The sequence below is a fragment of the Odontesthes bonariensis genome, chromosome 14 (genome assembly GCF_027942865.1).
Source record: "Odontesthes bonariensis isolate fOdoBon6 chromosome 14, fOdoBon6.hap1, whole genome shotgun sequence".
Taxonomy (NCBI): Eukaryota; Metazoa; Chordata; class Actinopteri; order Atheriniformes; family Atherinopsidae; genus Odontesthes; species Odontesthes bonariensis.
In genome coordinates, this window is record NC_134519.1 from 31,969,115 (window position 1) to 31,994,562 (window position 25,448).

General features: G+C 41.9%; 1 protein-coding gene across 3 annotated transcripts in view; it reads left to right on the plus strand.

Annotated features, from left to right (window-relative positions):
- The first annotated feature begins 370 nt into the window (after positions 1–370).
- The window catches only part of gng12a (guanine nucleotide binding protein (G protein), gamma 12a), a 57,737-nt gene continuing 32,659 nt past the window's right edge, over positions 371–25,448 (plus strand). Inside the window, exons 1-3 of one of the 3 annotated variants that reach the window (XM_075484078.1) lie at positions 375–480; positions 590–734; positions 18,489–18,554. The gene's annotated coding sequence lies outside the window, so the exon portion shown is untranslated. Of the gene's footprint in view, positions 735–18,488; positions 18,555–25,448 lie in introns of all 3 variants that reach the window. The other 2 variants (XM_075484079.1, XM_075484080.1) reach the window with 2 other exon arrangements.

Here is a 25,448-nt window from a genome sequence, read left to right on the forward strand (position 1 = left end):
ACGTTTGTTATGAAAATTATTATTCTACACGTTATTAATATAGTTGGTTTTGTTGTCTAATTGTTAGTGTTGGGGATTTTTGATAAAATGCAGAACAGCCTCACTGGACACCGCATGCCAGTTTTTGTTTTAAAATTGTGCTTTTTTTTTTTTATCTTGTACATTATAAAAAAAAAACAAAAAAACAGCTGGTTTTACATAAATTATATGTAATTTAAGTGCATTTACGTTCTTGTATTCAATTCAATTCCGCTTAAAGAGCCTTTACATGTGAACAGCTTTTCCACTCAAAGAAAGTTTTCACTTAACTTGTTTTTTCAATTGGAGACCATTATTCTGAAAGTCCCCGGAAGTAACACAATAACATCTCTCACGACTGTGTGACTAGTGGACGTCCGCCTGTTTTTTTTGGGTTGGACTACCTCTTTCCTCCCGAGAAAATTCGGCTGTTTTCGTCCAAGTGGAGGAGGAAAAGGAAAGGCGAGTGAATAGACTGGTCATACCGGCGAAGAAGATAAAGTAATCGACAGTTAAATATCAAGACCAATTGTCCGCGGAAAGTGAAATTGGCAGCTCTGTTTGTGCACAGGTGGTTTTCCATAGTTTATGGTGTCAACATTGCGCCGCGAGCGACAGATCATAGGGAAAGGTCTCTTCCCAGACTGTTGACGGATACAGTTTGGCTTCAGTGAAAGGAAACATATCCATACTTGACTGTACATTTCACCGGCCAGGTAAGTTTGCCATGTATAGATACAAAGACAAATTTACAGCGGACACAAGGCGCTTTTGGTCCAAGCAACAGTTGGTATCAAATTGTTCTTCTGTGACACATATTGACTGTCAGCTGCCAGCTCTCTCAGTCCTCATCTGTTCGTGGAGCACCACTGCCAATTTTCACCCAGCAATGTTTTGCCCTCCAAGTGGACACATGAAATATTAGCTGCATTGCTTTATATTTATGTTTATGCATTTGGCAGATGCTTTTATCCAAAGCGACTTACAGTTTTGGCAGGCAGGGTAAGGGGTCTTGCCTAAGGACCCCTATTGGAGGTAGTACCTTTCATGCAGGGGATTTGAAAGGTGGCAATCTTACCACTACACTTTAGGAGTACAACATTCAAAAGTATGACGTTAGCTTGAATTGAAGGTTTACACAGCTCGCTGCTTTCTGGGCCTTCTGCACATATAGTTGCCCACAATCTCCACCCACTGTGTTTCCCACTGAGAGACTCATTTTGAACAGCAAATAGATTCTTCCAACAGAGTAGCACAGTTGTAAATATGCAAAATAACAGCTTTCTTCACATATTGGGCAATTGGTAGTGGCTTTCAACATTGCTGGTGGAGTCAGATTCTGGTTGAAGAGTAGGCCCCTTAGAGGGAAGAGGCTGAGATGTTTACATGGAGCATCAACAACTCTGTTGACGTCCTCGGGCCATTAGGAGGACAGAATACAGACTGGCCATTGAAATGGCCAACTCATTAGTATCCCATTCACCACCATCAAAGCCTCCTCTCAATTCCATTAACATGAGTGGGTCACACTGCGCACACTAGAGGCTCATGATCACACATTTCCTGCTGATGGCCTAGGTTTGGTTTGGTGTGACAAGTTTTATTTGAAAGAATGAGCAGCCTACGACAGAGCCCAGTCAAATTGAAGGACTTCAGGTTTCAGAGGAGGTGAAGGGACAAACTCACAGACATGAACAAGAGCAAAAAATTGTTATAGCATGTATGCCATAAGTTATTGTTTTGTTAGTCGCTGATGATGTGCATTAACAGCTGCCTTGTCCTATGCTGGTTGGTAATAGATTTATTATCTCCATAAGCTTTTGTGGTACAGGATGCATTTGGAGTTGTGTGAGTAGGTTAGTCCACATGCTGGCAGGGTTTACGTGACGTGTGATGCATTTAAATAGAGTAGTGACTAAAGGAGGGGTAAGTGGTCCAGTGGGAATTACGCCCTGCTCAATGCAAAAGGTATAGTGGAGAAGGGATCTCCCTCTACAGTTTCTTTCTTTGTTTCTTTTTTTAAAGTCAAATATCACTTAAACTTTTGGTAACAGTTGAGAACATGTAACACATACAGCTGTAACCAACGCTGTTAACAGCTTATCAGCTAACAGGCTGCGCTGGAGGCGGACATGCATCTCCTCTGACACAGAATGCTGCTGGACTTGACTGGCAGCTCTGAAGACGAGTTTTTAACAGCAGTTTGATGCGGGAGGAAGATGCAGGGGTAGCCTCAAGTCTGAGCTTCTCATCAGTCAGGATCTGTATCCTCATACTGCTGTCTGTGGAATTCCTGCTGTAGAGAGTTTGTTGAATTGAGACTCGAAGTGTGTACGTACCTGTGTGTGCTTCCTTCAGTTTTGTTTTTTCTTTTTAGTTTGAGTGATCTTGGTACTTCCTTACTAGGCTGAGTGATTCACATGTTTTCCTCAACATGTTTCACACACATGCAACTGACAGGGTGTGAGGTTAACCTATATGTTGCTAAAAGCACGCTGTTAAGTAAACTCATCAAACACTCTTGCTCCACTGTTTCTGACTCATAATAGCCCCTTTCACACTGCCGAATAACCCGCGTTTAATTCGCGAATTTAGCGTGTCCGCTGTTGTGTTCACACTGCCGACCCGGGCTGCCGCGTCAACTCGACTCGCCTTTCGACCCGCGTCGGACCCTAGTCTTTTTGCCGAGCCGAGTTTGATGTGAACACAATCGACGCGGGTCGGACATGGGCGTGACGTGAGGAGTTTAAAAGACAGAATGGACAGCTGATTCAGAACAACAGCGACAGGTGAGGACAAGTTTTACTCTGTTTTAGCCTACATCAAGTTGGAGACATTTTTTAATATGGCCAACTGGGGAGACAAGGAGGTCCGCGAGCTCATCAGCCCCCGAGCAGAGGACGTTATTTACCGCCACATTTCGGGGACGGTGAAGGATGGACCTCTGCTGGAAGGGCTGTCGAGAAAGATGGGAGAGCGCGGTTTCCCACGCAGCAAGACGCACCGTAAAGTAACATCTCCATGAACTGCATTGCAAAAATGAGTTCTCAAGGTGTCCCGCCATCGTTTGTTTGAAAAATTTGATGCAGACAGGTGTATTTCACCCTAGCTCCGACGCATGGCTTGTACCTACGTCATTGTACACGCCCAGCATTTTATGTGTTTCGTGTGACGCTCTGCCACTAGGCAACTCCCCCTGAACTCGGCTTCAGGCGACACGGGTCACCAACACGCCAAGCGTTCACATTGCTCGACGCGGGTCGGAGGTGCAATTTGGACCCGCTAAGATAGCGGGTCGCAGTGTGAAAGGGGCTAATGATACTGTAGTGACATGATAATGGACAGACTCATTAAGTCGGTCATGTACAAGGCAGAATCCTTTTGGAATCTTTAAAGAAGTGAAAGTAATTAACCACAGCTTATTAATGGAATACTTAGTCAGCAGTTACTTTAAACATTGTCGAAAGCACAAACACTGCATATCTGCTGGCTGAGCTTCTGATATGGGAATGTTTTGGTGTGTTTATTAGTGAATGTTTTGGATGAATGTTTTTTTAAAACAAGCTATACAAAGATATAAACATATAGTAATTAAAGTACTTTTTGTGAAAATTTTAGTTACAGTTCTACATTTATGTGATGTTGATTATTTTTTGGTTGTTTTCAAAGTCTCTGTCAAAAAAAAAAAAAAAGGTTCAAATGTTAATTGAGAATTTTTTTTTAAATACCTGAATAAACTGCCAGCATTTATATTGGACCAATTACTCCTAACTTAGAATAGTTAGGTTACCACTCTGATGAAACATTTGATGTCAACATTAAAGGAAACCTGCGCTTTTGTCACAAGTTGAGACAATGTCCTGGGGTCCGTTTCACGTAGCAGGTTCAACCAACTCTGAGTCTATTCCTGATCTCTGAGTTGATCTACTCTGAGATAGAAAACCCTGAGTTTTCGGTTCCAGAAACGCTGATTTGAGTGAGGTTAATCAACTCTGAGTAAGTTCAGCTTGAGTTTAGCGCGTGCACCACAACTTTAAAAAGCCAGCATCAATGGAGCCCCGATTCGACGAGTCACCTTGGCAACGGGGAAGAGGAGGGGCTACGTTTTTCACCAACCTCGAATTGGAAATCTTAATGCGCTCATACGGCGAGTTTCAATACGTTTTTAGAAATAAGTGCAACACCTTTGCAGCAGCAAAAGTGTAAGTTTAAATGTAGTCCTTTGCAATCACAATAATAGTACAGGGAAACTGCTTGAATGGTAGCCCATTCATTTATTTCATTTAGGTGCAATCCCGCAGGGGAGAAGCGCTCTTGACAGCAGTTTAAGATGAAATATAAAAACATTGTTCAAACAGGTGAGACCTCGGCATGGAGGTACCTCATTTTGATCATGTTTTACACTGTAAAATAAATATTAAGTGGCTATTTGACTGTGCAGTTATTTTATTCCCAACATAATGCTGTTTTCACACACATAAACTGTGTCTTCTCATCTATACCATCCATCCATCCATTATCTATACACCGCTGAATCCGTCAGTCGGGTCGCGGGGGGGCTGGAGCCTATCCCAGCGGTCAATGGGCAAGAGGCAGGGTACACCCTGGACAGGCCGCCAGTCCATCGCAGGGCCACATAGAGACAAACGAGACAAACAACCATGCACACTCACACTCACTCTCCTAAGGACAATTTAGAGTCATCATCTATATCATGTTCTGTTAAATAATTAAGCCTATTTAAACTAACACAGACTTCTACTGAGCCAACAGAAAGAAGGCAGATGCCCGTAAAACGGGTGGTGGCCACCACCTCTAACGGGAGGGCAGTGGCTGAGGGAATCCCCGGAGGGAATCCACCCCCAAGACACGAGTGCCTTTATAAAATATAATAGGCCTATATATGTCTTTTTTAAGCCTATTCATACAAATATTTATTTGTCTTTTATGTCTTTTTTTTCTTTTGTCCCAACACATTCTGATGGTGCCGCTCAAAAAGATAATTGTCTGTAAATGCAAAAATCTATGCGCGGTCTGATAACCATCTCCGACGAATATTTATTTCTCTGCGCAATAATGCTGCACCTTCATCCACGGGATCGTTGTCAAAAGGACATGTTCGTGAAAAAAGTCGCCTCCTACTGTGCCTAATGGACTTATAGAAGTAGAAGAACTCGCTCTGCTGACTGACTGAATGAATGAGGAAATCAAATGGCGTGTGTGGCTGAAAGAGGGCGGAGACAGAAAGAAACTCAAGGTTTCTTGAATAAAACCTGGTCCCGACCAGGTTAGGTTCAGAGAGTCTGTTACTCCGGTAACTGACCGTGAGGTTAAGTTACCTCTCTTTGTGAAACAGGCTAGAGTTACCCCTCTTTCTCGGGGTTGAGTTACCTCCCTTTGTGAAACGGAAAACTCAGGGTTTCCCTCATTTCAGGGTTAACCTACTCAGAGTTTTCACTAAACCTGCTACGTGAAACGGACCTCTGATGTCTTAATGAAATGTCTTTGACATGATTTGGTCAGAATACAACGGGGATACAGTACAACCCTGTCCTTAGACTTTCATGTTCATAGCAGCTGGTTTCAAAAAGGCGGCTTAGCCACTTAGCTCCACCCCACCCCTCTCTTTTGCAGGGTGCAGTGTTCTAGCTAGCGCAAACTTGCGTCACGGCCCGCTACACTATAATTTTGGACCGTAATCTCTTTGTTGCTTATCAGTGGTGCAACACAAAATGCACAAAATTACAAAATAACCAATTTGAATTAATATCTTTTTTAGATAAACAAACTAGAGGATGTCTGTAAAATAAAATCTCAATAATTCCACATTGTGCTGCATTGTAGAAGTAAAACTAAAGCAGTTAACTTAACATCAGAAAGTATTGACGAGAAGGCAACTCATACCATGGCTCCAGGTGCTCCAGGAGGCGGCGAAATCCAACTTTTGCAACCACAGACAGCGGCTGGTCATCCAATGCGATAAATTCAGCTATCTTGGCAGTGATTTTTTTTTGGCCTTTTCGCTGTTCTCAGGCAATTTCTCTTTATTTTTCAATGTATCTTTCAGTGTCGGCTGGCTCAGTGTTTTTGGCTGAGTTGCTGCACTGAACTCGGGAGTATTGGGCTGGGTGTTTGTTTTTCAGGTGTCGTATCATATTCGTAGTGTTGAATGCAGCTCTGTCCTTTCCACCACGCGAAATACCCAATTTGCATACATTACAAGTGGCTGCTGCACTGCCTTCATTGTCCAGTTTAGGTGCTGTTTACACATACCCGGGTATTTTGATAAACGAAGACCTTTCCCTTCATTTGTGCCTTTCGTTTATACACAAACGGAGTTTTTCCCTCCGAAAACGAAGCCTAAAAAAAACTCAGGCAAAAGTGGAGATTTTTTAAAAACTCCGTTTAGCGTTTGTGTATAAACTGGTTGAAAGAGACAAAAACTGAGTTTTTGAGGAGTTGTCGTCATAGTACAGAGCCCCGCCCCTATCCGCCATGTTGGCAGGATGCTAGCGTCAAAACGCCATTCTCTCCGTCCATTGTTTATCTGGAAAGCATGGAGGTACTAGCAGCATTTCTGTTGTTGAGAGCTATACTCGCTTGTGTGATTTTGAAAATTACAGTCATACAATGTATTGAACAACAAAGACGCATTAGGGCTCGGAGGCAGAAGAAGCTTAGCTTTAGCTTTTTTTTGCAGTTCTTCCTGTCAGCAGTTCTCTATTAGGCTTCTGATTGGCTTGTGTGGAATTCTCATTGTTCTAACACTGCCACCGTTAGGCTTGGCGTAATTTAACAGCTCTTGATAGCGTATTTATGCTGATCAATGTAGACGTGTTTTTTTTTTAAAACGGGGCTGTGTGCACCTAGTTTTTTTTGAAAACGAAGGTTAGAAAATATGCGTTTATCAAAATACCCGGGTATGTGTAAACAGCACCTTAAAATATCTCCAAACTGCAGACATTTTCACTCCCCGAGGTGACACGTTTGCCTACTCCTACCAGCTCGCAATTATTGTGTGTTGTCTGAATGGGCTCTATGCATGCAGCGACATAGACTTCAACTTCTGTTGAAATCTTATGATGCATGTAAACATCCGGTACGTTGCTAGTTCATTCTCCACGTAGATATAAGACAAGCCAGTTTTTGTTTCGTTTTTTAATCTGAGGTCTTTACTCACGTCATTATAATTCTGTTTTCATGGTTTTTTTTTATTTGCTTTTGTCGTTTTTAGTTTATTGTTCTCGCTTAGTTTATTGTTTAGTTTATTGTTCTTAGTTTATTTATGGCCCTGTCACACTGTTGCGTATGAGAGAAGCGTATGAGTTGCGTATGAAAATTAATCATACGCACGAAAAGTCCTTGAAAATAAAGAATGACTAGCGTATGAGTAGCATATGAACTGCGCATGCCCAGCGTACGTTTCAACGCGCCTATTGAGAATGAGGAGTCACGTGACTCCGGTCGGCCGGTCGGCCATGTTGGCAGAAGACGCTATTGGTTGCCAGGGGCCTCCATCTCCGCCTGTCTGGCGGAGATGGAGGCGGCAGACGGGCGGAGGCTATAAATACGCTAGCTGTACGGTACACCTTCATGCCAACATATGGCAATTTATGTCCAGCGTTCTCGACCTATCAGTAACGTACCTATATCGTACCTCTAGCGTATTCAGCGTATGCCTAGCGTATGCTTAGCGTATTAACCATATGCACAAAAGTTTTGAGCATGTTCAAAAATTTATTCCTGCCTCAGCGTATGCCAACGTATGCCAGCGTGCTTGAAACGTATACAACCTATGCCTAACGTTCCCCTGGCGTATGTCAGCGTATACCAGCGTATGAGTGATAATTTTCATACGCTAGTGCCATACGCAACAGTGTGACAGGGCCATTATCGTCTTGCTGGGCGATCGGACAATCCGACGCACGCCATTAATGTTGACTTTTGGCAACTCTAACCTGCATCCTCAACCAAACGCGGAAGAGTGACCATGGGTGTGATGGGCATAGACATAGACATATATGCATAGAGCCCATTCCCCGCCTTCCGTAAACACTGTGACGTTACGCTGTTGTTTCCGTCTGTGCAACAATTTTGATGTAGTGGAACTTGTTAAGCCATTATCATTCCGTTTGACCATCTCTTTGTACCTCAGGATGAATTTAAAACGTGAATATGGTCATGATTGTAGTTTTTAAGGATAAATCCAATAATTTCCACCCGATTCCGATTATTTGAAAATCACACGATCGGCCCCGATTTCCGATCACATGATCGGATTGGGACATCCCTACCTGTCAGCTCAGTAAAGTCTGGACATCACTATTGGTCCATTCCTCTGTTTTTTGTTTAAGTTTTCAGAGGCTAATGTTCAAGGTAAACACAAGAAACTTGTGCTAAAGAAAAAAATGGACCAGACTCTGTGAATAATTCCCTTTTCTCCCTATATAGATCAGTGAGCAGTGCTGACCAGCATGTCATTGGGGTCATCAGGTGGGAATGTTAGTAAACAAAGTGTTCAAAAATGTAAACCAAATATATGCTTTCAAGAAAAGAAAAAGTTTTTTTTTTTTTTTTTTTTGATAGTGTGTCCCGTTCAACTGAAAGTTCAAGGCAAATTCTGCAAGAGGAATGATTGGCCGAGCAGTTTTCACCATTGGAATTGCACCATTCTGCTCAGTCAGATTGCAGAAAATACTTCTTGCAATGTTATATTTTTATGTCGTTTTTTAAATCAAAATGATCAATCAGTCATATGATGAGTGTTTTGAATTGGGCTTCGGCCGAAGGATGTTTGATCGCTTCCTTACAGATAGCAGGTAGAGCTTAGTCATTCAGCAGCTCAGAGTAGAAGGTTCCCAGTTTGAATCTCGTTTGGAGCCTTTCTATGTGGTGTGCGAACGCTCTCCCCGTGTAGTTCTCTAGGAGTACTCAGGCTTCCTCTCACAATCCAAAAACATGGATGTTAGATTAATTATTGATTCTAAAGTGATCGGAGGGGTGAGTGTGACCATGCTTGTTTTGTCTCTGTGATATTTTGACCCTGTGATGGACTAGTGACCTGTCCACAGTGTACCCTGCCCCCTACCTGATAGCATATGGATAGGCTCCTGTCCCACCTCGACCATGAATAGAATGCAGCAAGTATGGAAAACCAATGAATAATTTGCATTTGGAGAGGCAAACATTTCTATCAGGTTATAATTTTCATAAATGTTATTTTAACTCCTAACAATCATACATTGTACAAAGTTCATACACTAGTAAGAACTAGTTTTTCTCAAGCTTTTCATGATTTTGTTGCATTTCAGAGGTATTCTAAGATACAATACAAGCCCTTAAAAGCTTGTACTGTGTGTTGATAGACGCAAGGTTGACCAAGCTGAAATTCCACCCTACCCAGGAGCAGATGCACTGTGTGGAGCGGTGGTGAAACTGTGAATATACAGTCACACCCACCTGTTGGTTTAGCAGCAATATTACAAGCTTTTATGAAATACAGAGCAATACTCAAGGTTTTTATTATTGGCTCAAAGTAGGCCAAGAAAATAACATAGTGAACTTCATAACCAAAATATTTTCACATCTATTGATATTGTTTTTTAAGGAAATGAAATCTTACAGCAAAAGTAGAAAGTATGAGCAACTGGTGGCCTCATTACAGAAAGTGCTCCTGCAATAATCACATTGACATCATTGTCAGATGTACTTGTTTGCCAAGCAGGAAGCGTTGTTATGGTAACCATCTCAGATAGTTAAGCAAGGTAGTGTGACAGACCTTATTTCCTCTTGTCTCTGAAAATGTGTCAAGATGATCAGATTCCGTTTTATGGTTTATGTCTTCAGTGCTGCTTTTGCACTTTCTGTCTGCTTTTTATTTCTGGGACAGGCTGGTCCCAAAATCTGTATTCAGGCTGCAGAGCTTCTATAATTGTGTTTGTCAGTCTTTGTGGAAGAAACAGTTGACAGGCAGAGAAGGTAGACCTGGTGTCTCCATTCATGTGTGGAGGGCATTAAATTCCATTCACATTAGCCGCTTTCGGACTGTAGGAACCTTTGGCAGTTCTAATAACCTTTAAATCCGCGGGGCCGTTTTCTCCCGTGTTCGGACATACAGGAACTCGGGGCTTTCTCCCTTAGTTCCTATAACTATTTAGCTCCTTCTCCGAGGTCGGGTCTTTTCATGGTTCTATAGAACGATCTGACGGAGGTGTGTGGTGGTCGGTAGCTACGGCCCATGTCATGCTATCACGGCTGAAATGTTTACTCATACACAGACACAACCGGCGGGTGTTTAATAAGTTAAACTTACACTGGTCTCATTTGTCTGCAGCGCTCTGCTCTCCTTACTTCCTTCATGAAATGAAAAAGTATCTCCTGACTCTCTCTGTGAGCTTTTCCAGCCTCGATATAAAGGCGGTAGCATGGTTGCCGCGTCTGTCACGGCGGTGTCGCACCGTGACGTCAAAATGACGTTTCAGGCATGGCGCTTCCCTTGAAAAGACGGCGCAGCGCGTTGTCGTGCACCAGTCGATTTTTGTAACTTGGCGGCGCCGAGCACAACGAACTGGATGGACCGATTTGAGACCAGGCTCAGTGAGGAGGTGCGTTTGTACAGGCAGCTGTACGAAACTGCAGTGAAACAACACAGGGAGCACGTAAACTCCCCAAACTGGTGCACAGAGATTGGCAGAACTTTGGGGAAAGAGGGAGAGTTCTTTAAGAATGTGTGGAGGAAGCTACGGGACAGATACGTGAAGGCAAAGAAGAGGGCAGAGACTCTGTTGATGCCGGGGGCTTCAAACCTTCACCTCTATTAACTGAATTAAAAAATTAAAATGATCCGAAAACTGCAGCAGTATCATTAATTACAGTATTCTTGCTCTTGACAGCGGCATTGTTTTCTTCTCCACTTTCGTGGTTGTAGAGTAGAGGTAACCTTCACGTAGCAGCGCCACCTCTGTGACGGAGAAAATTGCAACTACTGGCGCGCAACGACTTGCGCCACTATATAGGGTCCTATGGCGGGCACGAACTCGTGACGTCATCAACACCGCTCGCGCTAGCAGACGCGGCAACCATGCTAGAGCCTTTAGACGCCTGATGTGATTGTCCATGATTAATATCACCATCATGCAGACCATAAACACGGTGGCCTCCCCACTCTCCATATTAGCTTCTTGGTGGTGTTTTTTCTACTCTCATTACTTTTACCGTTTTGTTTTGTGTTTGAATGTAGCGCTAAACGGCTAACGGCTAAAGGCTCTAGCATGGTTGCTGCGTCTGCTCGCGCGAGCGGTGTTGATGACGTCACGAGTTCGTGCCCGCCATAGGACCCTATATAGTGGCGCAAGTCGTTGCGCACCAGTAGTTGCAATTTTCTCCGTCACAGAGGTGGCGCTGCTACGTGAAGGTTACCTCTACTCTACAACCACGAAAGTGGAGTAGAAAACAATGCCGCTGTCAAGAGCAGGAATACTGTAATTAATGATACTGCTGCAGTTTTCGGATCATTTTAATTTTTTAATTCAGTTAAAAGAGGTGAAGGTTTGAAGCCCCCGGCATCAACAGAGTCTCTGCCCTCTTCTTTGCCTTCACGTATCTGTCCCGTAGCTTCTTCCACACATTCTTACAGAACTCTCCCTCTTTCCCCAAAGTTCTGCCAATCTCTGTGCACCAGTTTGGGGAGTTTACGTGGTCCCTGTGCTGTTTCACTGCAGTTTCGTACAGCTGCCTGTACAAACGCACCTCCTCACTGAGCCTGGTCTCACATTGGTCCATCCGGTTCGTTGTGCTCGGCGCCGCCAAGTTACAAAAATCGACTGGTGCACGACAACGCGCTGCGCCGTCTTTTCAAGGGAAGCGCCAGGCCTGAAACGTCATTTTGACGTCACGGTGCGACACCGCCTTGACAGACGCGGCAACCATGCGCGGCGCATCAGTCCCTATCAGGTCCCGACTCATGTGCGAATGCAGACTGAAACAGTTCCGCTGGGGAAGGATAGTTATCAGAACGAAATTCGAGGAGGGTAGTTCTGATAACTACTTTCTTAGAACGGTCTGTCCGAAAGCGGCTATTTAGGAATACTTCATTCCCACAACTGCCTCCTTACGGCTACACTTTTAATCCCAAAGGTCCATTTTTGGTTTTATTCCCAAACGCATTTAATATCACCCTGTTGTTACAGGGTGATATTAACTGATGTTAAATGAGATGATGTTCTTCATGATGTTCTGCCAAAACCAATTTTTCACCCATGATTATTTCAAGTAAATCAATAGGAACAAACAGTAAGCACTTATTACTATTACTTATTACTATTATGCCTTCAGTTATTCTTTCCATTTGCATGTCACAGACATAGTTTCTGTTCTGACCAGCAGACAGTGACATGAGTTACAAGAAAATCAAGAAATATTCACCTTTATATTGCTCAAATGTGTTTTACTTTAATAGTGACTATTGATAATTGATTTAAGTTTATTAATGGCCAAGAAACAGATATTAACATTTCCTTTTGCAGCTTTAAAAAAAAATAAAACTAGAAAAACCAGTTGCCGTTATGATGTTTTTATTGGTTTTTGCTTTAAAAGGATTTGCAAGCAGTACTTGTTCGTGGTCAGCCTATGGTGTGTGTCTGTACCTACAACGTGCTATTATCTAACAGGTAACTCCAAAGGGCCTTTCTTACAGGAAAGCAGGAGCAATATGCATCTATATGCATCTATATGTGTGTAGATTTTTTTTTGGTTATGTCAGCTTTTAATTGACAGTCACTTACATATGCAAATTCACATTGAATTTCACATGGTACTCTAGAAAAAATATGTTTTAAAACATGGCTTTAAGTGGTGTTTGAGTCATCTAAACACAAAGCACGATGAATGGAAATGTGATAAAGACCATCATATCTCAGTTTATTTTGTTTCAGAAAGATGACTTTACTGAGTGCTTTATAACAGGTTTTTGATATCAGTAATTAATCAGGATATTGTTTAGACATATTTTTAGAAATAAAAGTTGTTTCATGAGTTATTCTCAGCTTGTTGGAGTATAATGTAATATGTATATATGTATATACATATATGTATGTATGTATGTATGTATTAAGGCTGATTCTTACTCGGCGCAACCGCGCAACTGTTCTGGCTCGAGAACCATTAATGACGTCATCGAAAGCGCCAGCCCCTTCACAGTTCCTTCAGCTCATAAGCGCAGTTTGCGCCGAGTATGCGTCACATTTGCAGTTCTCTCCAGACCAGCGGGCGTCACTGTTGAGGAAACAACGTAATTGTCGTACAGATGTTTGTAGAGGCGCACCCTCTCGGTCACCGCGGTCTCTGCAGTGTTCATTTTTTCTTTTTCTTGGTCAGCTGTTTCCGGTTGAGCGCGCGCGAAGTCAGAAAAAAAGTTGTGTGCGCGACCTTGCGACGCACACAATCCTCAGCTCTGATTTGACAGAAAGTGGGACATGAGTAATGGACTGGTGACCTGCCCAGGGTGTACCCCACCTTTGGCTCAATAGCAGCTGGGATAGGCTCCACCCCCTCCGGGAGACCCTGAATTAGATTAGGCAGAAATTGACAATGGGGGTGGATTGCAGTATGACATACGGGGAAGAGGAGGGGCTACGTTTTTCACCAACCTCGAATTGGAAATCTTAATGCGCTCATACGGCGAGTTTCAATACGTTTTTAGAAATAAGTGCAACACCTTTGCAGCAGCAAAAGTGTAAGTTTAAATGTAGTCCTTTGCAATCACAATAATATTACAGGGAAACTGCTTGAATGCCATTCATTTATTTCATTTAGGTGCAATCTTGCGGGGGAGAAGCTCGGCAGCAGTTTAAGATGAAATATAAAAACAATGTTCAAACAGGTGAGACCTCGGCATGGAGGTACCTCATTTTTATCATGTTTTATACTATAAAGGAAATATTAAGTGGCTATTTGACTGTGCAGTTATTTTATTCCCAACATAATGCTGTTTTCACACACATAAACTATGTCTTCTCATCTATATCATCCATCCATCCATTATCTATACACCGCTGAATCCGTCAGTCGGGTCGCGGGGGGGCTGGAGCCTATCCCAGCGGTCAATGGGCAAGAGGCGGGGTACACCCTGGACAGGCCGCCAGTCCATCACAGGGCCACATAGAGACAAACGAGACAAACAACCATGCACACTCACACTCACTCCTAAGGACAATTTAGAGTCATCATCTATATCATGTTCTGTTAAATAATTAAGCCTATTTAAACTAACACAGACTTCTACTGAGCCAACAGAAAGAAGGCAGATGCCCGTAAAACCGGTGCTGCCCAGCACCACCACCTCTAACGGGAGGGCAGTGGCTGAGGGAATCCCCGGAGGGAGTCCACCCCCAAGACACGAGTGCCTTTATAAAATATAATAGGCCTATATATGTCTTTTTTAAGCCTATTCATACAAATATTTATTTGTCTTTTTTTTCTTTTGTCCCAACACATTCTGATGGTGCCGCTCAAAAAGATAATTGTCTGTAAATGCAAAAATCTATGCGCGGTCTGATAACCATCTCCGACGAATATTTAATTCTCTGCACTCGTTAGAAGAACTCGCTCTGCTGACTGAATGAATGAGGAAATCAAATGGCGTGTGTGGCTGAAAGAGGGCGGAGACAGAAAGAAACTCGAGGTTTCTTGAATAAAACCTGGTCCCGACCAGGTTAGGTTCAGAGAGTCTGTTACTCCGGTAACTGACCGTGAGGTTAAGTTACCTCTCTTTGTGAAACAGGCTAGAGTTACCCCTCTTTCTCAGGGTTGAGTTACCTCCCTTTGTGAAACGGAAAACTCAGGGTTTCCCTCATTTCGGGGTTTACCAACTCAGAGTTTTCACTAAACCTGCTACGTGAAACGGACCTCTGGCCGCCAGACAAAACAGTATTGAAAATTGACGACACTCATCGGCCAGTCAGTGGAAGGCAGTCGGCTGACGTCACTTTTTAGTAACGCTTCGGCTCGCTTGGAACCAGGGCAGAGGTGATACGGAAAATCTACTAGGTTGCAGGTAGCTACTGCGTGCTAGTGGAAACACGCAATAGCGCGCCGAGCCGACGCGAGCTAGTGGAAAAGCGCCATTAGTGAGTTGGCATGGTGTGGTCTTTTTATTTTTAAGATACACAAATTGCATATAAGCAGTTAGTGTTTTTAACTCAGTGAAAATTTAGTCTTCTAGAACACTTGCTGGGTCGTAGCATATGGTGTTGTTATGGCAGGATGGGTCACGTGTGGGTGAATTACAAAGGTAATTTAAGTGGTTGTAGAGCACTTAGCAACCAATATTAATGTATGTCCTCAGTTGGGTATTTGAAAGTCTTTTGCCACAGTGGACTTGGTATGGTGACAAGTGTTAGAATAATTATATATAACTGTAATAAGGCAGTAATTATTGTCCACGGTCCTGCAATCCCTTATTTTGGACACATGGTGGTGCTCTGCGATTAGTTTTCGACTCATTATACTTTGGTACTGACAACAAAGTTTCAGCTGCAATAAAAAATTGGTAAAAAAGCACAAAAAAACCTACTGCAGTGTTGTTTTTAGGCAGCAATTAACCATCAGCCACTAATTCAAAGTTTTTGCATTTGTCCCAGTGTCTGGATGATGCCAACTTCTCTTTGTGGCCGATTTCTCCTCCTATTTGCAAGTAACCCTCTTGTTATGTTCCTGCTGTTGTCATGTTGTCACACTCTCTCACACAGACATGCACCTGTCACTAATCATTGCCAGGTGGCCCAAACACACTTTAAACTTAAACATAGCTGTTTCTGTTAATTCTCATGAGTTTGAACATGGGAGTGTGTGTGAAAGAAGTCTGTTCCTGTAGTGTAGGAGACATGCAAAGTATGCTGCACCAGTGACATGAATCTGTTTTGTTATTTGTCCTGTCAGACGGCTCAGATAGTGTGTGCAACCTGTGGATCAAATGACTAACTGGACTATTTATTGGAAGAACTCTATAGTAACCAACACAAACAGGGTGTTATTAACACTGTAGGTCAACAGATGAGTACTTATGTTTTTTGTTTTTGGCAGACGCTTTTATCCAAAGTGACTTACAGGTAGGCAGGTATGGTAAGGGGAGTCTTGCCTAAGGACCCCTACTGGAGGAAGTACCTTTCATGCAGGGGATTTGAACCCAGGTCACCTACACGAAAGGTGGCAATCTTACCACTACACTATCCAGTCCACCAGTATGAACAGTGGACAGACAGAACCCTCATATTTTTAATCAAATAAAGTCCTCATAGGTGCATTTCAGCACAAAGGCAACCAAATCTATTGAATAACTTGTCGAATTTCAGCGCTGAAATTGTTTAGCCAAGTATTTGCGGGAAAAAAGGTTACTGTTTCCTGTATGTTTGAGTTTGTAGAACAAGTAAAAGCAGTACTTATTTCCAGTTTGTCTGGAAGAAATACTTTTAATTGCTTCCACTTAAAGGAAGGCATACCTTTTGTAAGCCCTTGAAGGGATAGTTCGCCTCCTTTGACATGAAGCTGTATGACATCCCATACTAGCAATATCGTGCATCAACATTGACTTACCCTCTACTGTGTCCTGTGAGCCGAGTTCCGGCCTTGTTTTGGTTTTGACGAAGGTTGTCCGGCTAGTTGGCTGGGGTCACAAAAATAAAGCGTTTTGCTTCTCAAAACAATATGCGTTCAAAAGAAGAATACATTTGCATCACAAAATCGTTGTCCAGGAAAAGGGATGTCATATAGCTTCATGTCAAAAGAGGTGAACTATCCCTTTAAGTTTGTCTCTTTATGCTGTTTCCTCTTACAAGCATTTCATAAGACAGCAGCCCAAATATGGGCATATCCTGTCAGAGGGGGCGGAATTCCAGCTACCATAAAGCAGCATCCTGTCAGGCAGGTAAGGAAGAATAGGGAAGAATATGGGGACCTTTGAGCTGCACTATGTTAACAACTGCTGAATATGTACATGTCGTGACTGAGATTGTGACTCTTTGGCTTTTAACCAACTGGGGGAAAGGTTTTAGATGCAGCCGAGGCTTGTAGTCCAGCTCACATGACAAATAAATCATTCATGATGCTTGTAGTGGAATCAGCGTGTAAATTCAGCCGCCTGGGTATGTGCTTGTGGGCAGGAGAAACAGTTTCACTTTAAGGATTCTTTAATTTCTTTACAGTTCTTCATGAGAGTATGGGGAAGTTTGCTGATATCTCAAACAAAGACCAATTTGTTCCTCATCACTGAGGCCAAGTTTGGACTGAAAAGGGGTGCAGCACCTGTAGCAGAAGGGCTAAACATCTACAAGTGTGCAAGCTGTGTTCGAAAGAAGAAACTGCTCTCTTTTTTTGTTGCACAGTTTTTGTTTCTGTATTGGGAGCAGAGACAGGTGTCAGAGAGAAGCACAATCACAGCCTGTCTTCTTGTATACAGTCTCAGTGCCTCTTTATTTGCTCAAAGTTGGTGCGTCATTCATACTTTATTAGGCAGTGTTCCTGCTACATGCACTTTTTATTGGAGACGACTATCTGAATCTATGGAATATTTGCTGGAAAAATCAGCTACAGAATTTGCAGTTCACTCATTTTACTCTGGTTCCAGATGGAAAAAAAACCCATTCACTTCTCTGTGTACACCTCCGTATGTATTGAAACCCAATTAAACACAATCATCTGGTTATTGTCTTAAGGGACACTAAATTGATTTTAACCAAAGTGGAGTGTCTACAATCAGCGTAAAATAAACATTATGTACTTGCACGAATGAGCCATGTGGACCATGTGACCTACTTGCTGAGAAATAGATAGAGCATGAAGAGAGGAAGTAAAAGGAAGATGAAGAAGAGGCAAAGATCATTTTGGGGGGATTTGGGGTGGGCTGTAGAGGAAGTGGCCCCAGTGTGACCTGCAGTGTGAGCTCCTTCCAGCACCAGACAAGTCTTTGAAATTGTTGGTTAGAGGGGAGGACCAGTCATTCATGTTGCCCTTGATTAATTGTAACTCAATCCCCTTGTGTGTGTGTGTGTATGTGTGCGTGCGTGCGCGCGTGTATGTGTGTGTGATGAGGGGTTTGAAGCTATCGAAGTCAATGGGTGTGTCTGGGTTCCTGTCCGCGTCAATTTGTGATGTGTTTTAATCATCATAGTTTCGGTTTCCATGCTCTGCTGTAACTAAAGGGAATCTGCTTGATGTTTGATTTTCTACATGTACATTAGGGGATTTTTTTTTTTTGCATTTCCTGCTCTGTACTCTCCAGGTCTCCGTCTAGCACTGAAAATATTTAAAGAACAAAATCAAAAGTACTATTTATTGTCAGTGGCTTGACTGGCATTTCTCTTCCGTGTTGTCACAAATTCCCACAAGCAACATCTTCAGTGACATCAAGACTGTTCCACATTCTTTTGGGGTTTTTCAGCAATGAAAGTAATTTGTGATCTTTGTCTTTTCTGCAGGTTTCTCAATCCCTAGGGGCACTCCACTGATTAACTTTCAGTTTCGTCATCTCACAGACCACCAAGGTTTGACCCATTCTCTTTTTTTTACAGTTTTATAGAAGTCCAATACTAAATTTACAGAGGAGGGTGATTAGTGAGTGAGTGCAGCTGATGAAAATGAATACAGGTGAAGGGAGTGGAACTGATGACCAGACCAGAGAGAGACTGAGGAAAGTGAGTAAAACATGGCAAAACTAAAGATTAGACAGAAACCTAAAACATGACCAAAAAATGCAAAACATGACATCACCATCTCGAGACTGTGAAACTTGTAGCCTCCTGTGTTTTCTTCCCCCTAAGCGAAAGAAATAGCTCAGATTTAAACAGAAAGATACATCCACACTGTCCCTGTCGGCCTGTTGACCTCTGACACATGAGAACAAAGTTCAGTAGTTTGTAGACAAATACTTTTTGGCATGAGCGCGACCAATTAAAGCAAGCGCAGCTTCTCCGATATCTGTTTCAGTTGGTCTGCATTTACATTTATGGCTGATAGATAGTTGTAATCACAAATGTGTGACAATTTGTCATACCAGAGTAAAGGATAAAATTCACTATTGTATATAATAGACTAATCAATTATAATCAATACCAAAAAAAGCATGCATTGGAAATAGTATCTCCATATTCATGCACCAACCAACCCACATTTACATATATTGTCTATATACAAATATACTCAGGGATACACGGGTGCTACGACGCTGTTACTGTTTGTTAAAGCTGAACTAATGGCAGATAAGCAAGTTTGGCATTTTTTCTGTTTCAAACCCACAGACTTCTTTAGAACTGTGAGCATAGACTGTAAGTAAGCAGGGTCAACTTTTATCTAATATATGAATAGACAGTATATTTTCTTGGTTAATTGATTAATTGTCATATTCATGATATTCAAAATGATCCCCAAGCTAAAGGTGACATCTTTGAATTGCTTGTCCAAACAGCAGAAGTTCTTAAATTTTAGTTTTCATCTTTCAGAAAAGCTTTATTACAGGGCTCATCCAGGCTTCAGGCTTAAGGCTTCAAAGCTTTTTAGTTTGGGTTTGTGTCTCTTGGATGAATGACATACTTTGTAACTCTGCTCTGTCTGCATTGTTTGGTATTTTTGGTATTCTTGTTGTTGCTTTTTTAAACAAGAATTTAGAGAATTCATTGCAGAATTTCACTACTGTAAGAAAACAAAGGTAGATTTTTCTTTGTTGAACATTTTCTGATGGTATGAAAGATCTTTTTGCTCTTTATCTTTCTTTAACCTGAACCTTCTGAGAGAGGAATTTGCCCTGCTGGTATTTTTTCAACACTTGTCCCTTTTTCCTGTTGTACATGAATGGTGGCTGCTGGTGATTTCAGGTCTGAAATGGATGTGTTAACCTTCGCAGATTAGGATTTCCCTATTTATGATCTGATCAATCTAAAGATATATCTTTTTAGATTTTAAAGTAATGTATCCTCAGATTACTATATACCCATACATAGCTACATTTTCATTAATACATGCAGTTAAAATGGTCTGAATTTATTTTCATTTCATGCTTTCAAAAATCAGACTACTGTCTCCAATCTAAAAAGCTGTATCTTTTACCATTGCCAGTGTACTGTACTGAGAATACTGAGAGTACTGTACATAGTGTACGTTACATACATTATGAGTCCCTTGCCACAGCAGTGTGCTTACCTGGGCTTTAGTTTGGCTGAAGAGTGCAGGTGTAGCCTTTTTCTTTATTGTAATTTTTTTTTAATGGAAGCTAAAAATGCAGCTCCAAGGTCTACAACAGCTTGTAAAACCCGAGGTTTTCAATGATAAAACTTTATAGATCCTTTGCTGTGAAAGTTTCCAAAGATTCTCTCCTGTCTCTCTGAGTTGGAGGACAGCAACTTGCTTTTTTTTGGCTGATTAGTTGAGCTGGCTCCGTTCCTTTGGGTTGTAGATAGGTATGGGTAAAAATATGTTAGTTGTATTGCTAAGTACTCGTATTTTTGTGACACACATTTTACACACTGTGTGCGTTTTATGTAGTTTGTGTGCTCTGGTAAATTTATAAAATCCCGAATGAGCCCAGATGCTCACACACAGTTACTTCTTCCACTATATCCCTGTAACCTACATAATGTTGGCGGTACATGATAGACCTTCTTCTGTGGTTCTTCTACTTCATTGGGTATTTTACATGATTTTTTCTTAAGTCGTGCATAACAGTCATATTAGAGAATTTGCGCATTCACCATTTTTCGTATTTTAAATTTTCTTTCAGGTACAAACAGAATTTACGAGTGATCCAGACCTTTCGTAGGAGTTTCATAAAATAGTCCGCTATTATTTGAATCAAGTTTGCTTGACAAATGGATTGTATATTAAATTACTTTGAAGCAATCATAAATAAATATATACATCGAGATTTAGATTGCCAAGGTCTGTGCTGCTGCAAATATGCAGCTTGCTAGAGCCACAACTCTAGAGAGAAACATGCCAATCAAACCCAATTCCACCACACGTCCAGGTCCTCACCACCCTTGGATTTTTGGCCACGGGAACCTTTCAGAGGGAGATTGGAGACAGATAGGGTGTGTCCAGTCCTCTGTGAGTCATGCGCTCCCCTTGATCATCAAAACTCTCATCAGTTTATCACCCATGGTACGTCAAAACTCATACACCGGTGTCGAACAAGTACAAATTAAGAGGAACTTTCATGCCATGGCTGGACTGCCAACATAATCGGAGCAATAGACTGCAAACATACGCATCAAAGCACCCGTGCCGTTGTGGAGCGCACTATTGGTGTGCTGAAGGCCAGGTGGGTCTCGATACAGCGAGGGGCAAACTGCTCCATAGCCCAGAGAAGGCATGCCAGATTATTCTGACATGCTGCGTTTTGCACAATATTGCCATGAACAAGGGTCTCCCACTACCTGAACCAGCCGGCAGACAACATACCAGAAACCCCCCCCACATGGACCGTCCCATCAAAGTGCCATTATAATGAGGAAACAATTGATTGTACGGCTTTAGTTGCAGTCATCGAGCGCCTGGCCATGGCAAGACTTTTTTTTTAAGCCATTGAACTTGTCATATGAAACCATTTCTTCTTTATTTCGGTGACATTACGAACTACAGGTGACACTGTTAAAAATGACAGATATTCCTTTTTTTTTTTATCTCTGAAAGCAGAACGTCAGAGAATCTCAGAGCCTGTAAAGTTCAATTCAATTAATTTTTATTTATATAGCGCCAAATACAACAAATGTCATCTCAAGGCACTTAGATAATAAGTCCAATTCAAGCCAATTGGAATTCAATTAATTGTAATCATAATTATTCATAAAATAATCCAATTCGTTCATATAGAGCCAATTCAAAAACAATTTTCTAGCTAAGGAAACCAACAGATTGCACTGAAAACTTTTTCTTTTTCGGTCCAATCTCCCGGCCTGAGCGTGCCTGAGGCGACTGTGGAGAGAAACGACTCCCTTTTAACAGGAAGAAACCTCTGGCAGAACCAGACTCAGGAAGGGTGGCCATCCGCCTCGACCAGCTGGGGTTTGAGAAGACAGAAAGGGGGAGGAGGGGTAAGGGGGGCGGCACTGTAACACCATTCAAAGGATATCTGTTGGAACAGGGAAACACGAGTTAATGACCACAATAATGTCACATATACATAAAGAGAGTAAAGTGAGGAAAGGTGTGACAGATGAGGCCCCCCAGCAGTCTAGGCCTATAGCAGCTTAACTATGGGATGTTTCAGGATCACCTGAGCCATCCCTAACTATAAGCTTTATCAAAAAGGAAAGTTTTAAGCCTGGTCTTAAAAGTGGAAAGGGTGTCTGCTTCCCGGACATTTACTGGCAGCTTATTCCACAATAGAGGGGCCTGATAACTGAAGGCTCTGCCTCCCATTCTACTTTTAGAAACTCTGGGAACCTCAAGTAAACCTGCAGTTTGGGAACGAAGTGCTCTGTTAGGAAAATATCTTACAATGAGATCTTTAAGATATGATGGAGCTTGGTCATTAAGAGCTTTATATGTAAGGAGAAGAATCTTAAATTCTATTCTGAATTTAATAGGGAGCCATTGAAGAGAAGCTAAAACTGGAGAAATATGATCTCTCCTGTTAGTTCTCATTAGAACTCTGGCTGCAGCATTTTGGATCAACTGAAGGCTTTTCAGAGAATATGTGGGACAGCCCAATAATAAAGAATTACAGTAGTCCAATCTTGAAGTAACAAATGCATGGACTAGTTTTTCTGCATCACTCTGAGACAAGATGTTCCTGATTTTAACAATATTACGAAGATGAAAGAAGGCAGTCCTAGAAACCTGTTTTATATGCGAGTGAAATGATAAGTTCTGGTCAAAAATAACTCCAAGGTTCCTCACTGTAGAACTAGAAGCCAAGGAAATACCATCTAGAGCAGGGGTGGGCAATTAATTTCTTCAGGGGGCTGCATGAAAAATCTGAAATGTGTTGGAGGGCCGAACCAGCAATGACTCAAATTTAATATTGACTTATGTTTTCTCATTATATTTCTTTTTATAATAAAATATTTAAATCAGATTATTTTGGTAATAAATAAGAATATTTAAATATTTATAAACATGAATTGTGGTTTAGGTTGAAGTGAGAATTAATACTAATTCTATCAAATTAATAGTTAATAACAGTTGCAGTTTAACATTTAGTTCATCCATCTGAGCAGTCACATCAACAGTAAAAGCAAGATCTGCCAGCCAGTCTGCCTCTGAAAGCTGAGGGATGGCATGTCCCTTCCTCACACAGAACTCCTGAATCTCCTCTCTCAGGTCCCAGAAGCTTTTCAGCACTTTTCCCAGACTCAGCCACCTGACGGCTGTGTGGTAGCTTAGGTCACGGTGGTCAGTCTCAGTTTCTTCTAAAAGTGAAACAAACTGCCTATGATTCAGTGCCCTTGATCTGATAAAGTTAACAGTTGTAGCGTTGACACGTTATTAATTAATATTTACCTCGAAAATAGCAGGGACACCACCTCTTTTATTTTAATTTGTTACGTTACAGTCCAAAGAGGAAGACTGTTTAAAATCTTGCAATCCTAGTATGTTATATTAAGAATCAATTAATACTCAATCTCATTCTGAGGCGTGCGTCCTATTTGGAGTGGTAACCGGCTTTAGTAACTGTCTGTGACGCTCTTAAATGGGTTAATATAAGCATTTATTCAACATTGCACAGGTATATAGGTGTATAAACAATTGATAAGAGACAGAATATGGGTACTTTGCAATAGTTGTAGGGAAACACGGTTGAAAGGGAGAGATGACTTAGCTAAACGGGAGGACTAGTGACCTGGGGTTAAAACATTAATACTGAGTCTGGTTCTTCACACGGAACTGCTATGGCTAATCACTTCGGCCGGTTATTTCCTACGGATCTCTGCACAACCATCACCTCCAGAGGAAGGATTCAGCACTCCGAGTTCAGCAGAGTTCCACTGCTCCAAAGATATCAGACTTTATGCACCTTACTTTTGCCGTAGAGTATCGTGGTTATTTACAAGGTGAGCGTCAGTCCTTGGAGACCACGTTTCCTTGATTACCAGCGGCTGGGCGTCGTTGTTGGAGACCACGTTTCCTTGGTTACCAGCGGCTGGGCGTCGTTGTTGGAGACCACGTTTCCTTGGTGACCGGCTGGGTGACGTTTAGTCGGCTGTTCTTCTTGGGCCGGGCGGTGTGATTTAGCAAACACTCGCGTGTATCGGACCAGACTTTATAAAAAAAAGGGAAGTCTAAAAAAAATGGGAATTAATAGTTACGGAGTAAAATAGAGAGAGGACAGAAGAGTTGCGGGGAAAGGCAAGATTACAAGAGGTCAAAAATTGTAAGCATAAGCTTAGGGGACAAAGGGAGTGGTCAAGGCTTGGAGGACCACAGGGAGGTCCCAGAGTTGCGGATTTTGAGAGTAAACAGTAAGAGCGAGCTAAGAGGGGGAAGATGGTAGATATAAGAGAGAGAATCTCTGGTGCGCTCGGGTTTTAAACTCGAGGTCACATGTCAGCTTTCGTCCAATCAGCGTTTCACTGTCCCCCAACCCAAAAAGCTAAAAAGGGGGGTGGAACTGAGAACAAAAGGGAAAATTCTCTCTTTCAAATGCATTTACCTACGTTACACTGATTTATACAATATAATGTTCTTAACAGGCAATATTGTCACATAAAAGCAGGCATAAACACAAATATGAGCATGAAACACTTATTAGCATACAATACTTCATATTATCATGACAAAAATGGTAATGACAACTTTGCTTGCTGTTAACTAGAATGATCTGCGGCTGTTTGGGTGTTACCTGTGGAATTAAACACTATTAGGTTATGCATTGCACATAATGAGAACATTAAACATCCGTAGTTGAAATTGTCCATGGTTGCTTAGGCTGACATAGTGAAAAGTGTCCGTCATCTATGTCCACTGGGTGGTGCTGTGGTTCCATGGCAGAGTTTCTATTAAATCCAATATTTCATAACTTGATAATTGAAGAAGGTACAAGAATGGCGAATGTTTCAAAATGATCTGTAGGTTTGTCCAGTAATGATTTTCACACTTTCAGTCTACGGAAAGCGAGGTTTATAGTGGAATTTTCACTCTCTGAAAATAGGGAAGTGTGGCATTCCTTCAGGTTGGACCAGCAGGACAGTTGAGGCTACATCTGCTCTCTTATCAGGAGGTGTCCTACATAATTTATTATTCGTAGCTGGTCTGGGGGAGAGAAGACTCGGAAACAAAGAACCCCATTTAGTCGGAATTCACATCTGGGTCCTTATCTTCTTTAGGTAATCCGTTGAAAGGGTCATAAACAGTGAAATGTTTTCGATGTCAAGACATTTGAAAAAAAAGGGGGAAGGTTAATGTAAACATCTCCGTCCTCTGTCTTTCCTGAGAGCACGCTACAC